The sequence below is a fragment of the Mastigoproctus giganteus genome, chromosome 2 (assembly GCF_048544385.1).
Source record: "Mastigoproctus giganteus isolate SK-2022 chromosome 2, ASM4854438v1, whole genome shotgun sequence".
NCBI lineage: Eukaryota > Metazoa > Arthropoda > Arachnida > Uropygi > Thelyphonidae > Mastigoproctus > Mastigoproctus giganteus.
In genome coordinates, this window is record NC_143576.1 from 140872931 (window position 1) to 140887493 (window position 14563).

The 14563-nt window shown below is 35.9% G+C and overlaps 1 protein-coding gene across 2 annotated transcripts in view; it reads left to right on the plus strand.

Moving 5' to 3' along the window:
* Positions 1-14563, plus strand: part of LOC150089620 (4-hydroxy-2-oxoglutarate aldolase, mitochondrial-like) — a 63262-nt gene that overhangs the window by 17350 nt on the left and 31349 nt on the right. The gene's annotated exons all lie outside the window — the stretch shown is intronic.

Consider the following 14563-nt stretch of genomic DNA (forward strand, 5'->3'; position numbering starts at 1 on the left):
AAGACGCCTGGTCAGCGTGAAGAGGAAAAGACCAAACCCTCCAGCATATGACAGCACGACAAAACAAATGACCCTCAGTCACCAGCAGCTTTCACTCTCCCTCTTACGGCAGTGAGAGGATCAAAGTGGAAGCAGAGGGTGCTAAGAATCTCTGGGTACGACCAGGCTGCCATGCACGGAAACTGAACTTGGCCTGTTATAACATAAGATCACTCATCGGTGAAGACAGGATATTAGAGCTGGAAAAGGAATTAGAAAATGTGAATTGGGATATCATCGGTTTGGCTGAAACAAGAAGAAGAAATGAATCACTTATAAGTTTATCAAGTGGAAATCTGCTGTACACCAATGGAAACAGTGAAAGGAGTGAAGGTGGAGTTGGCTTTCTGGTCCATAAAGATTTTAAAAATAACATTTTGGAATTCAAAAGTACATCACCAAGGGTGTCAAGACTAATCCTCAAGATTTCTAAGAGGTACAAGCTAAAGATTATAATGATTTATGCACCAACATCGAGCCATGATGATGAAGAGGTTGAAGAAATGTACACCGAAATTGAGAGTCTTCTAGATGAGCAGAAAACCCATTACACTATTATTATGGGGACTTCAATGCTAAGGTTGGAAAAAGGCAAAACAGTGCAGAAAGAGGAACTATAGGAATTTTTGGAATTGGTGAAAGAAATAAAAGAGTTGAAAGACTTGTGGAATTTACAGAATCTCAAGGACTGTCAGTAATGAACACTTTTTTCAAGAAAAGGGTGAACAGAAAGTGGACATGGAAGAGTCCAAATGGATTAACAACTAATGAAATCAACTTCATCCTCACTAACAGAAGATATATTGTGAATGATGTTACCGTCCTGAATAAGGTAAATGTTGGAAGTGATCACAAAATGGTAAGATGTACACTTGATATAGATGTAGGAAAGGAAAAAAACTGACTCGAGTAAATAATACAAAGGTCTTTGAGATAACAGAGGAGGAGAAAAAGCAGTATGTACTGGAACTTAAGAACAAGTTTGAGCTTCTGCAGACTGCTGAGGACCAAGATATCGACGAGGAATATTACAACTTGCTGAAAGTGATAAAGCCCAAGAAACCTATAGGTAAAAGAAATCCAAAGAAGAAAAAATTAGTCAAGAAACACTTGTCATGATGAACTGAAGACAACAGATGAAGAGCAAGAAAAACACTGACAGGGAGAAAATTTGAGTATACCGAGTTATGCAAAGCCATTAGAAAGAGACTCAGAGAGAACATAAGAAGATTTAACACAAGAAAAGTAGAAAAAGCATTAAGGGAAAACAAAGGATTTAAATCAGCAGCCATGAGCAGTAATACAGAAAGAAAAATGATACTGAAACTGAAGAATAGCGATGGTGTACTTATAAACAGCAGAGAAGGCATATTTCAAATAGCAGAAGACTATTATAGAGAATTATACAAGGAGCGAGGGAATGATGCCAGCAGTGGGGAAGATGGATTGCAAAGTAGCAACACATACGACATACCCGATAATCTTCCTGATGAGGTAGAACATGCATTGAAGAAAATGAAGAATCAGAAAGCCCTGGGGGGAAGATGAAGTTACTGTAGAGTTGTTAAAATTGGGAGGAAGAGACATAACACAAAAACTGGCAAGGCTCTTCACAAAATGTATTAGAAAAGGCATGACGCCTAAGCGGTGGAATAATGCAATCATAGTTTTGCTGCATAAGAAAGGAAATAAATCAGAAATTGGAAATTATAGACCAATTAGCTTGTTATCCCACATCTACAAGTTGTTCACAAGGGTCATTACTAACAGATTAGAAAGAATACTTGATGAGAATCAACCGAAAGAGCAACCTGGCTTTAGGACAGGATTCTCAACTATGGATCACCTTCACATAATATCACAGCTAATGGAGAAAGCAAATGAATATAAAACACCATCATGCCTGGCATTTGTGGATTATGAAAAGGCATTTGACTCCATACAGCATAAGGCAATGTTTCGGGCACTGGAAAGACAAGGCATAGATACTCCATATATTATGATTTTGAAGAAGATATATGAAAGTGCTACATCCTTTATTAGACTAGACAAAGACAGTAGCAAATTTAAAATCGAGAAAGGAGTTCGACAAGGAGACACAATATCTCCGAAGCTGTTTACTGCTGCCCTTGAGGAAGCTTTCAGAAGATTAGACTGGTCGCAGAAACGAGTCAATGTGAACGGAGAGTACCTAAACCATTTACGATTTGCAGATGACATTGTGGTCATAAGCCACGATCCCAAAGAATTAGAGGAAAATCTTAATCAGTTATGCACAGTTAGTAAGGATTTTGGACTAAAGATGAATATGGCTAAAACAAAAGTAATGATGAACAAGTATGCCACGGAAAGGGAAATAATGATTGAAGGAGCAGTAATTGAAAAGGTGGAGTCATATACTTATCTGGGACAAGTTATTAGCTGTAATAATGATAAATGGCTGGAAGTCAAGAGAAGAATAAATTTTGGATGGATAGCATTCAGGAAATATAGTCACATACTGAAGAGCAATATCCCAGTTTGTCTGAAATGTAAAATAATGAACCAATGTATACTCCCCACCATGACTTATGGAAGTGAAACTTGGGCACTCACCAAAAGAATGGAAGAGAAGCTAAGAACTACACAGCGAAGAATGGAACGAATTATATTGGGAATCAGACTGTTAGATAAGAAGAGAAACACATGGATTAGGCAGCAAACTCAAGTAAAGGACATTCTTATCAAAACTAAAGAACTAAAATGGTCTTGGGCAGGACACATAGCTCGAAGACATGATGACAGATGGACTAAGAAAATAACAGAATGGTACCCAAGAGGAGCTAGAAGAAAACCTGGAAGACAAAGGCGGAGATGGATAGATGAAATTCATGAGTTTTTGGGTAGTAAATGGATGGCCAGTGCTCAAAACAGAAGGAACTGGAAAGTTGCTGGAGAGGCCTTCATCCTGCAGTGGATTGAAAATGGCTGATGATGATGATGAGTAAACTTGATGTTATTACATTTATGAAAATACCGATAGCTGGAATTGTGTGGGTTTTTACGTTATTATGGTGAAATGTGTTTGCCCTTAATGAAATCTTCAATCGTGTAAAAAACAAATTTTCAGAATCTTCTCTTCATTCCTTTTTTTTTTAGATTTGTAAATTTACTCTGCGCAAATTGTAAACTTACTTCATTACTCTGCGCAAATCATGTTAGTTGCAATTTGTGCATTCCATTAAAAAATACTTATGCATGCTATTGAAATTTATAAAGAAAAGAGAAGATTATCTTGGAAATAAATGCCTCTTGAAGCATTTCTGAAGAAGACTCCTTGTGCAACAAACCAACGAGTGCCGAGCTAATAATGAGTGATCAACAAGTGTGCATTTAGTCAATGATGATGAAGAATAAACATTCTTTAACATTTGTAAGTCATAAATAATTTCTCTATTATTATAATTTGCATGATTTTACAGGCTACGTTTTCATTTTTTTGGATAAATCAATCATTGTTTAAACAAACTAATTAGCTAAGTAATTTCATTGTTGATAACGTAACCCTTATTTTTAACATTAGGTCTATGGGAAATAAATTCCTGCTTTACGAGCGCGCGCCAGAACAAATTAACTCGTAAAGTCGAGAACTGCCTGTATTGAAAACAACAATTGGCCCAGCACTGAACTCTGGGGGGGGGACTCCACTGATGACATTAGTCCACAAAGAGCAGTGTCCATTGATAACCACTTTGTCTTCTCCCACTCAATCATCCTTTTATCCATAGCAGCAACTTGCCCTTAATGCCATATTGCCCCAGTTTGTACAGATGTCTTTTATGTGCAACATTATCAAAAGTCTTCCTGAAATCTAAGTATATGATATCAAAATTATTTTTTACATCCATTTTCTTTGTTACTGCATCAGAGTAAACAATCAGATTGGTCAGACTAGATTGTCCTACAATAAATCCATGCTGTGACTGCAGTAAAATAGCATTGCTGTCTAGATGGTCCTACATTATTTCTTTAACCAGACTACATATTTTCTCTGGAACAGATATTAAACTAACTGATCTGTAATTACTCATCTCACCTTTTAGTATTATTAGTGGCAAGAAAGCAAGTTTGTACAGTATCAGGGAAAAAAAAAAACACCTTCCCATTTCACCTATCCATCCCTTCCAATAGTTTGTCTAGTCCTTCCTTTAATTTATTCAAGCTATCCACTTCCACAACGATAGGTGGAAGTTTGTTCCTGCAATCAACCACCCACTGGTTAAAGGTGAACTTCGGCACATCTGTTCTGCAACCACCCTTCCTCAATTTGAATTTGTCCCCTCATATGCATAGTCTGAGCAAGAGAAAGGATTCCATCAGCATTGATCAAGCCATTGAAAGCCTTAAACTCTTAAATCAGATCACCTTGCAGATGCTTAGTTTCCACATGCTGGAATTTGCAGAACTGAAACCTTTCTTTATAAGAGTGCCCCTTTGTTCCCCTTACTAGTCTTGTTGCACTTCTCTGTTCCCATTTGAGCAGCTCTACATTCTTCCTAAAATGAGGCTTCCACACCTGTATGCAGTACTCAAAATGTAGCCTCACCATTGCCTTATGCAATGAGATAATTCTTTTGCTAGCAAAAATTCTGTATATCATTGACAAAACCCCAAGATCTGTCCGGGTAGCCTGTCTGCACTGCCCAGAGAACTTCATATGTGACTGCACAATTACCCCTGATCTTTTTCATTTTCTGCTACCCTGAGTGAGTGTAGTATCACACAGTTGGTACATTGCCCTGGGATTACTGTTATCCATACGCAGTACTTTGCATTTGTCAATGTTTAACTTCAGTAGCCATTTCTCAGTCCATCTACCTAATTTTATAGATCTTGTTGCAGTAGCATTCTGTGATTACTGTTATTAACCACTCTGTTGAACTTTGTATAATCTCCAAACTTAGACATTAAGACTGGTACACCTTCATCAATATCATTAATAAATATAGAAAACAACAATGGGCCAAGCACTTAACCCTGGGGTACTTCACTAATAACATTAGTGCATGAAGAGTAGTGTTCATTAATAACCAGATGTTAAGCAAACTGATCTGTAATTACTCATGTCACCTTATAGTATTAGTAGTGGCAGATGATGCAAGAAAGCAAGTTTGTACAGTATCAGGGGAAAAAAAAACAACTTCCCATTTCACCTATCCATCCCCTCCAGTAGTTTGTCTAGTCCTTCCTTGAATTAATTCAAACTATCCACTTCCACAACAACAGGCAGAAGTTTGTTCCTGCAATCAACCACCCACTGTCTTCTCCAACTCAATTATATTTTTATCCATAGCAGTAACTTGATCTTAAAGTCACGCTGCTCCAATTTATGCAGTCATCTTTTATGTGAAAAAATATAAAAATTTTCCTGAAATTCACCTATTCATCCCCTGATATGAATTATTTTATATCAAGAGATGGATAGTAAATGCAAAATTATTTTGTCATTTACAAGAAATGACAGTTAAACACAGGAATCACCCCAACTGAACACAGCACAATAGGAATGAAGAGAAGATTCTGAAAATGTATACAGTAAACCCCCGCTGTTCGCGGTATTGGTATTCGCGATCGCCGATTTAATATAAAATGAAACCTAAAAAAAAGTGAATTTTAAAACGCCGTGAATATTTTCCGCCATAAAAAACATGGGCGTGGCTAAAATTATCTTTCCCGGTCAAAACCGCTCAGTGGGTGGGGGAGAGGGGTGAAAAAATCGCGAGCGTGGATGTTTCTCGCTAATCCTTGTTCAGTATGTGTTAGTCATGGAAGGTTTCGTCATTTGATTTTAATTTATATGTTTATCAATTTATAAATTGATATGCTTACAAAAATGATAACTCTACCGTTTTGCAGTGTAAAACAGACTTTTTCGAGTGCGTTAACGGAAGAAAGTGACTTTATTGTGGTCAAGTTCTTTCTAACCCCTACAAAAATATGGCTACGAATAAAAAAGAGAAATGTGAAAATATCAAAGAAGGTGATGACACTAGCGAATAAAATTGAGTTATTAGACGAAATTTCTAATGGTGAAAGTGTCTCCTCAGTGGCAAAACGTTATAAAATCAATGAGTCAACAGTACGATCAATCAAGAAATCGGAAGAAAAAATCTGCCGTAGTGTCCGTGAAACCACGCTAATTGCTTCAAAAATTTGCTCTGTAACTCGTGATGTTAAATTAAAAAAAATGGAAAAGCTTTAAATCTGTGGATAGAAGACCGAATTCAAAATAAAATTCCGTTAAGTTCACTCATCATTCGTGAAAAGGCAAAACTTCTTTATCAACACTTTAGCGAAACTGGTGATAGCACTGGCGGGATGTTTTTTTTTGCTAGCAGAGGTGCTGATTTGAAAGATTTGTTTGAAATTTCTAATAAATATTACATTTAATATTAAATTGTTTCTTATTTTCATTTCGATGCCATATGCTTGCATTTCACTATGTACTGTCATATTATGAAGGTACATATAATACATACATAGACAAAATTTTAGACTAGTTTTTCTTATATATTTCATACTTTGGAACGGAACCCCTTTATTACTATGGGAGCCATAACTCAGTATTCGCGTTTTCGGTATTCGCGACATTTCTCAGGAACGTAACCCCCGCGAATAGCGAGGGTTTACTGTATATGTTTTTTATATGATTGAAGATTTCAGTGACAGGGAAACACACTTCACCATAATAACGTAAAAACCCACAATTCCAGCTATCGGTATTATCGCAAATGCAATTTGATCAAGTTTACTACCCATTTAGGAATGCAACTGGAAATTGTTTTTACGGTTTTATGGTAGTGACCTCCAGAAATATGCTTTAGTAAAATGTGAGCTAGCGTGAGGTGATAATATTGTGTTTCTGCCTTTACAGTGTTGTTTATTCAGTTGCTACACGCACGTAGCTTTGTTTAGGTGTATCAAGGGTGCCTCCTCATTTTTGTCCTTTTAATACTGTAATTGAGAGAGAAATCTTTATTGCAAAGAGAAATAGTGATGTACATAGTAGTGCAGTTGCAACTGCCTATCACGGCACAAATGGCCAGGGGTTAACAATGTAATGTAAAGACAAAGTTGCCTGAATAGACCAAAAAAATAAGAGTACAATAATAATGAATAAGTTAAATAAAGTATTAGAAAAATAGAGAAATGAATTGGGGATACTAAAAGTTAAGTGGGCGTACAGAACATTAGTAACAAAATACATAACATAAAAATATACTGTACATTGAATAGCATTGTGCTTTATTCCCTAACAATGAGTAAAATACTTGAAAAAAGTGTAAAAAGGAAGCTTCCTGGGAAGATACTACAGATTCAAAGAGAAAAAGAAAAGCAATATTGATAGACAGAGGTGGATGGTAAAAAATTCTTACCGGGGAAAACTTGTAGCGGCCTTATACTAGTTTTTATGGCCAAAATCACACCGGCCTTCATCGGCTTCCGGCTCACCAGGATTTTCCCACTAAGGCTTATGGCCAGTTTGCCTCTGTCGATAGAGGAAAAATACAAAATTGTAAAATGCTTTGAGCGAAATTAAAGAACATGTAATATTGCATGTGCTACAGGCCTAAATGAGGCAACACTGAGAACAATTAAAAAGAATTCAGAGAAAATAAAAGCAACTTTCACAGCAGGAACAACTCAAATGTAACAAAATCCATTAGATCAAGACAAAGAATTGGAAGAGATGGAACTTCTGTCATCTGTTTGGATAGAAGATCAAACAAAGAACAAGTTTGCTTATGATAGAGCAAAATCATTAACGGTATTTTATTACTTAATAATCGTAATAAAATACGTATTTTATTACGATTATTTATTGTGTTTGGTAATGTTTTTGTTACAAATGTATGTTCCATCTTGGGTGGTTGGCACCTAGCCCTGTTTTTCCCATAAGGCCTGTTATTTATATTGCACAATTTTGCATTGCACAAGGGTTTCTAGGAACACAACTATCGTGTTATACGAGGACCGACTGTACTTTATATGCATCCATGCATTTTTTTCCCTCTGCCACAAGTTTCATTAGTTCATCTGACATTCATTTAGGTTGAAGCCTTGAACAGTATTTCTTAGTTGGTATAAAAAGCCTAGTAGCTGTAGTGACTATGTTCCTGAATGCTTCCCATTTAGAATTTGCTGTTAGTAACATCATCAATTGGTCCTACTAAATGGTCTTTAACACCTCACTTTGGAATTCAATGAGGTGCCATTAAGTTTTCAACACAAACGTCAAGAATAATGCATTCCAAGGGGATGAAAGAGGTGTCAGTCAGGATAACAGCCACAAAAAATCAAGTCCTATTGTCATTTTATTGGTAACATATGACTAGATGCCTCCAGATTGTTCTACTGTTTTTTTTCTAAAATAAATTTTGTCCCCAACAAGCCTTTTCCAGAGCGGATAATAGGTTGAGGCTAAAGAAAGGGGATGGATAGAGAAGTCAAAAATACTTAGAAAAAGGTTGGAGAATGCAAAAATGTAGATTTTTTGTATCAACTTTTCTTTTAATGGTAGATTCCTTCAGAGCTCACTTAATTGAGAAAGTGAAAAGTGCAAAATTGATGAAAAACACTAATTTTAAAAGTTGGCAATGATTTGTGGTGGTCTGATTAAAAAGTTGCAGCCTTGGATATTGCTATTAACAAATCATGTAGATCTTGTGTGAGAGAAAAATAGGCACTGGATAAATGATAGATGCTACAAATACACAAGAACTGAACAAATGAAGTGTGTCATCGTGAAATTTGTTAGTGGAGAACTGACAGTTGGTCATCCATTTCAGTTTTATCTGTAACAAGTGGATTAAGTCTGTCAGTGATATACCTACCATTAAAATATAGATGTAACTGAAGAAGGAAAACAAATGGAAGTTGAAAAGAGGTATGATTTAACTGAAGAAATTCTTAAAGCAGTTAAAACTTTCTAGTTATTAAAATTAAACTTTAAATCCAGCTCAGCATTGGCAGGATATCTCTTATATGTTGTCAGTCTTCCTTATCTATTGCTTTTAATTTATAATTGGATTATTAGTAAAATCCAAAATAATTTTCTAGTACCCATATTATTTTTATTTATTTATTTATTTTTCTAAAAGTTTCTGTTGTATCTGTTTTTTCAAAAAAACAAAAATTGCTGTTTTGTACAAATAAACTTGGGGAGGGTACACCCTATAAAATATGGTAATTGATGAAAAACACAGATTAAAATGTTTTCCATGACTGAGATCTGTAATATTTCTTTGGCAGTTTGTCAGAAAAGAGGATAAAAGAAATATTTTTCAGAAGGCAGTTGGATTCCTCTATTATAAATTACACTTGAAGATCAAGAAAAATTCCTAATTACAATGAAAAACAAATTTTTACTTTATTTTTATTGTAATATTTGTTTGCACTAATCCACACAAATGATTCACATCAATAAAAATATGAATTGGTTTGTTGTAAGATAATATTTTGGAATTTCTGTCTTGAGCTTGCAGCTTACTATAATTTTATGGCTTACCCAAGGTTCAAAAATCTAGGAGTCCTCACTATCTAATAATTTCCTGTGTTTGGGGTTGAAGAATATAAACTCTCATTGTTTATAGCCAACTGTCTGGGTCCTCTGTGACAGTGTAGTGATTTTGCCACTTGCCGCTCAGTTGGTGAGGTGGGAGCTTGATTTACATCGGAGGCTTTACTTAATTTGCAAAGACTTCATCTTTGGTTGGGTTGTAGTTACCCGTCTCAGATGGAGGGAATAGTTTGAAATTGATTAGTATAGTAATTCAGTTTCATTAAACTAACTGTTCAGCAGAACTTATTGTGAGTTTATGTGCATTCTTTTCCAAATTAAGAAATTAAATGTATCATATGTATGTGTGATTTTTACCCCTTTCCACAGGTAAAGACATTTTACTTCAGAGGTACAAGAGAAGTTCTGAAGGCTTTGAAGAATGTTGCATTCACAAACCATACTAGAGGGAGTAGAGTTTTTCATTGTGAATTATTTCGAGTTTTTCAGCCCCACACACAACATGGAGCTCACCCCATGTGTGCAGAGCTCACCCCTTTGTGTGCAGACATAATACACAAGAAAACTACAGGAAGGCCTCGCGCAACGCGAGTTCGATTAACACGAATTTCAGTTAACGCTATTTGAAAAATTATACCACTTTTCACTTTACACGTTGCAAATTTCCAGTTAACGCAATCTTTTTTTTTTTTACGTGATAGTTGAAAAAGATTTGAATCATGCGTTAAGCTTACCGCGAGTAGTACCGTCAATAAACAAACGTTTGCCTGCTGCCCGCCTCGGTGTGTTCCATCGGAAGAAGATGTGTTACTTGTTTGTCTCCTGCTAATAAAGTCAATGCACACTTGCATAAAAATTCAAACTTTTAAATGAGCCAGATGAAAATGTTATCGCGAAGGAGATAACGGTAAAAGAATTAGATGAAATCTTTCGTATCGCAGAGAACCTCAAACAAAAGGTTTGAGGTTCTCTGCGATATTTATTTCGCCAGGGCCCAGAGAAGATTGTTGTCGGCTATCGGAAATTGATTGACGAAAAGAGAAATTCAACACTGTTCAAATATTTCCGCAACAGTCATTTCTTCATTGTGTATTTTATGTCAGAGGTTCCCAAACTTTCTCGGTTCATGGCGCTCTTAGTGTCTCAGTAATTTTTTCAAGGTGCACTCAGACCAAAAGAAATACCTAACAGTTCCGCTTAGTTGTTAGGTCCAAACAACTTAATAAGAAATGTTGAAACTGTGAAATACCTCGAGCTAGTAGTTTGCATGGTGTCCGACAGATGTCGAGTGTTGCTGTGTTTCCCTCGAAAATTTAAAATATTTTGCGGCGTGCAGTTTGGGAACCGCTGTTTTATGCAATAAACATTTAATTCCATAATTATTTTCATTATCTTTTACATTGTATACAGTTAAAAAGTTATTTAAAAGGTATTTTTAAAATTTTTTATGGACATTCCAGAAGGTCAAGGACCAATTATAATTTTTCCTATTGGTTATTATATTCGATTATATTCGTTTCCGTTTTGCGCGATGTGCTCGCGGGACGAATTAATCACGTTAATCGAGGCCCTCCTGTATATAAATTAAAATACCATAAGAACTGGTGCCATAAATGACACCAATCCCTTTGTCCCTCTGGTAGGTTATACACCTGAAACCATTACATGTATAAAGCAATTTTCATAAGTTCCAGGACAGAACCATATCTCTAGTGGCATCAGGAATCTCTTAAATACATTTGCTTTAAAAATGCTGTCTGTCTTTCCTTGGCAGCTACCAAATTCTGCCAGTATTCGTATAGTTGTTTTGAAACATTTCTGGAAGCCATCACGCACAACATTCATCAAAGCCTTTTGAATCTCTGCTGCCTCCTTGATGTATCCTTCATCTGTGGAAAGGAATAAAAATCACACAGTGCAAGATCATAAGAGTATAGAGGAGGTTGAAAGCACCATGGTACCATGCTCTTTGGGAGTTGCTGATACACAAGATGCATAAGCAGTGACTAGTGTGTCAGGTCATTGTCACATAGAAGCATCCAGTATTTGGTTACCCACATTTCAGGATGCTTCGGTGAGTTGCCTTCTGTAAGCAGGTGAGTACCTTCATTAACTCTTCTTGTTGATTATAATACCCTTAGGAATAAACTAGTGATGTATTATGCTTGTCAGTCAAAAAATACCCAGTGCTATCTATCTCCCTCTCTTTCTAATTTCTCTTGTAACTTCTTGTTAGTGATATAAGTTTTAGAATTGTCATTTATCTTGCATGGGAATTGAATAGAAATACTAACTTTTGGTGCCAAACCGTCTTTCAGAGAAGATACAGATAATATCTGTTGTGTTGATGAGTTTGGAAGTTCACCACTAAACTGTTGTTGCATAGTTCCTGCATAAGCATTCTTGGTATGATGTGGCAATTGCCAACCATAAGTCATATTTTCTCTTTAGTCATTTCTACTGCCTGATGACAATCAGAATGCACATCCTCTTGCATCTCTTTTATGTTTTCTTCATTCTACCCTGCCTGGATCAACTTCCAGCAGTTCATGATTTTCCATGAACTGATTTTCTGTGAGTGTGGTGCCACTCAAACATGTTACAGTGAGACACTGTTTGCTACATACCATTCAAAATGCAGTAGAACCCTGATAAGAAATTCCCACAGAAGAAGTTTTCTCCTATACTAGGTTTGGTTTCTTAGGTCTCAATTTCTACTGTATATATTGTAATGTATTATTTTCCTGCGTAAGAAGTTTCCCAGGTAAAATGTTTTCCTGCATAAAAAGTTTGTGATAAAGAATCCACAGTGTATTATTATGACTTTTTTTCCATTTAATACTTTTTATAAATATAGAAATTATTTATTTTTAATATTAAAAACTATTAAACGATATAAACATTTGGTAATCGAACAAGTTAGTGCCAAGCATCATTGTAACTCAGTAAACCACCAAACTAGGTGAAATGGCATCGTTTTTGTTATATATCATATTGTGAATGCCTTCAAGAGCTACCCTGATATTGCATTACGTCCAAAAGTGACGCTTCACCAATGGAGAAGACTAATGTTACTTACTTATTCTTGGCAGAAACCACCACCCAGGGGCTGTGGGGTGGTAGTATCTGCCGAGAATCCATTGGTGAAGTTTACCTATTCGAGAATCCATTGTCAAAGCGTTGCTTATTCGAGGTAGTTCAATCAATATCAGGGCAACTCATTGCGAATGCATTCACGGTATGAGATATAACAAAAATGATGCCATTTCATCTACTTCAGTGGTTTGCTACCAACTAAAATGATGCTAAGCACTAACTTGTTCGATTAGTGAATTTCCCATAGTCTGAGGCTTTCAGTGCTAAAACCTTTTTAGTATAAACATTTTGATATAATGGAAGTGACATATTGCAATTGTTTTCATCGATATACATAATTGGATACATAGACCACATTGAGTGTTATGTTCTGATGGTTGTGAAGAGTTCTGAATTACTTAGTGGATTGTTGCTCTGTCTTACTGTAATTGTGACCTTTTAAGGTATGTTGAAACTCCAAAGAAGCTCATTCTTCCAACTTGGTAATGAGTTTACCAATAGCAGAATGTTAAGCAATTAGAAATCTTCAGTTTAAAAATGTTTCCCATAGGCAGAGTAAAATTTTTATAAATTTTAAAATAGTACTTAAAAATCATCTTTAACTTATGTATGTGTATAAACCCAGACCAGGTCCCAAAAAAAGTAAAAAAAAAATTAGCTTTTAACTACAAACCTACAGGCAAGAGTTAGTCAACCAAGACAACGATGGCGAGATCAAGACCACCTCCAAGAGCTACAACGGAACAGGTCTTAAAAGACCTAAGTCGGACCAAGTTCATGATGATGATGATGATGTGTATCTTTTCATTTTTATTTGTGTAGTTAATATTTCATACCCTTAGATCCCTTTCCCTTCTAAGAAGTTTTCCTGTGTAAGAAGTTCTAAACCTCCAGTCCTTTGGAAAACTTCTTATCTGGGTTTTACTGTATCTACAATGTTTCCTTTGCAAATTTTTCCAGCTGCTGGAAAAATTCTGTTTCCCTAGTCCTTGAGGCAATCCAGTCTCCCACTTAAAAACTTTCAATGCACTACTCTCCTCTAGGATCTGTTTCATCTAGCATACTAACAGCAACTGAATAATTCCATTAATTGTCTGGTGAGGGAGAACACATGTCTCCTCATGAGTAAACTGTCATACTGGATGATAATGAAGTTCTTATTTATTTTTATGTTGGTATTGGTTACATTGATCCTCAACTGTGTCACATTCTGTTGGTTGAACATATTGAACTGAATGTGGTACAGGCAATTGTAAAGTGGGTGCCATTTTTCCAGCATGACTTGGAAAGAAAGACCAGTTTACAAATGGGGATTGTCTTAATGTGACAGATATTTGTAAAAGCTTTTTTTTTGTTGCAGTACCTGCAGTCTTTCAGAGAAACTCTATATCTTATCCACTGGACATTGTGTTCAATGGATGCATATTTAAGTGGATATAAAGTACTCTGCCATGGGTTCTCCAATCAGTGCTTTCATAGCTGCTATTGCAATGGATAGAGAGAAAAATTTTGATCAGTTATACTTTCCCATTAGAGTCTGGAAATCTTATTTTTATGTCTTTTCTATTATTCTAAAGGGGTGGGAGAGGAATTCCCACCTGTAGATTAGTAATCTTTCTACATTTTTATACTTTAATGCTGAATTTGAAGCAGACCATACATCCAAGAAACACCAAATGGTGTTTCTTGGATGTATTGTTTGGAGAGTTGGTTCCTGCATGCATAGATCAGTTTACAAGAAGTCAGCATGTGTAGCCCAATTTATCCAATATGATACCAATTGTTCTCCACTGCATAGAAAATAGCACCTACAGATCATGTTACAGAGGGTGTGGTTATGTTGAAGTAGCCCAAATGCTTGTTGTACAC